Source organism: Pinus tabuliformis, chromosome X (genome assembly GCF_031772625.1).
Source record: "Pinus tabuliformis cultivar Carrire ecotype Pingquan chromosome X, CPIR1, whole genome shotgun sequence".
NCBI classification, from domain to species: domain Eukaryota; kingdom Viridiplantae; phylum Streptophyta; class Pinopsida; order Pinales; family Pinaceae; genus Pinus; species Pinus tabuliformis.
This window is the reverse complement of record NC_142308.1, coordinates 1,382,847,220-1,382,849,161: the sequence shown is the minus strand read 5'-3', so window position 1 is coordinate 1,382,849,161 and position 1,942 is coordinate 1,382,847,220. Positions and strand designations below refer to the sequence as shown.

Sequence of the window (1,942 nt, the reverse complement as noted above, 5' to 3'; positions counted from 1 at the left end):
TGGATAAAGCCAAAATTCCCAAAATACATTCTTCACCATACACGAAATCTAAGTTAAACTGTGAATGAAACTTCAGTTCCAATGGATTAGTGGCCATACGCGAAATTTCTGCCATGACCAAAAAAATCTTTTAACTACAAGATTAGTTCATAAGGCTAGGCATGTGCGGGCCTATATATGGAGAGTACACGCAGACAGATATTCCACTTGTCTGTGTTCACCAATGATTTCAGATACCTTCTTTAGTTGCGGGTTCTGCTTACCTAACTAGAATCAGTCTCTCACGCTAAAAAAATACGTTTGCCATCGTTTAAAGTTCAACCAATGATTTGGTACCTTGCTGCATACCCGAATTTCGATCAAGAAACCATATAATTGGTCTTCAATTCTAATCGATATTTTGCCTTCAATAAAGTTGGTTGCAAATGTAACAGTTCCAACTAGTAATTTAGGAGAAAATTATTAATCCGAGTATATGTGCATTTCCTTCACGAAACTAAACACCTCGCCAATGACCCAAATCTGATCTATATATCCATCCGGAAGTGCTGAATGCGATCCAAGAAAATCAATTAAAAGAAATGGCAGAATCATCGAGTGTTTCAGCTGAAATAAAAGCCGAGGATGGTGGAGAAGTTAAAAGTACGTTACTAAGAAGAACCGCACTAAAAGCTGCCCAGAAAGGACTTGAAAGTCTAGCTAAGCTTCTGCAATTGCTTCCCACGGCGACAGTGCTTGTTTTCAATATTTTTTCGCCCGCTTTCACCAACGAAGGGCACTGCCACAAGGTAAATAAAATTATAACTGTGGGTCTTTTGGGATTTTGTGGTCTCTCGAGTTACTTTGATTCTTTCACGGACACCATCCGCGACGAGGACGGGAAATTACACTATGGCATCGCCACCAAGAACGGGCTATGGATATTCTTCGGCACACTGAACACAAAGAGTGATATCGATCTCTCTGCGTACAGACTAACATTCGCAGACTTTGTGCACGCTATATTATCGCTTGTGGTGTTTGGTACGGTCGCCCTCATGAATACCAACGTCGTCCGCTGCTTTTATCCGTCACTGTCAGAGGATAAGAAGTCGCTCTTGATGGCTCTTCCTGGAAGTGTTGGATTTGCGTCCAGTGTGGTGTTCTTGCTATTTCCATCGAAGCGCCATGGAATTGGATATCCGCGACCAAAGTAAACGTTACATGTGACTTATTGCTTCCCTACCTGTGTGCTGCGCGTGGTTTAAATCGTCTCTCTTGCAATTATTTCTCTAGTTTTCTAAGGGTTGTATCAGTAGTTTGGTATGAATAGGTATGGGCGTGCTTCGATTTAATATTCTCTCTCAGGTTTGCTGTAATAATGGGTTCTGCAATGTTATTATGTTTGCTTCGTATTGAACTGATTCAGAGTGTGCAAAAAATTGTACATATAGAAATAAAAGTGAAACCGAGTAGAAAAATATTTGTGTTCTGGTATCAATCGACGATGTCGTATGAATTTGCGTGAAAGGCTGTTGCTTATAAATACTTGGAAAGGATTGCTCTCGTTGGTATCTTGGCTTGGCAACTTCAACGCGTATTTGTCATCGAGCTATGCTAATTGCCATTTCTGTGTAGCACGAAATTCTCTCTATTGTGAACGAGAAGCAAATAACGGATCATCATTTCATCGATCCTGTAAAAATCATTGCGTATCCGTAAATAAAGCCCGTCCTATAAACTTTTGTTTATCTTTTGGAAATTCTGCTATGATTGGAAAATTCAAACAGGGGTTCACATGGTAAATTTATTTATTTACTTGATCAAGGTTTTTATTATAGGGATAATTGTTGGAATTGATTCATTCAAATGTCTTTGAATGTTCTTCTTTTATATGGGATGACCCTGACTGATTGAAGTGATTTCTGTATTTTAATGGATACACCTTTTCAACTTGAGAAGG

General features: G+C 39.3%; 1 pseudogene; it reads left to right on the top strand.

Moving 5' to 3' along the window:
- Positions 1–549: 549 nt before the first annotated feature.
- On the top strand, positions 550–1,704 carry LOC149145202 (protein DMP2 pseudogene; annotated as a pseudogene).
- Positions 1,705–1,942: the final 238 nt, after the last annotated feature.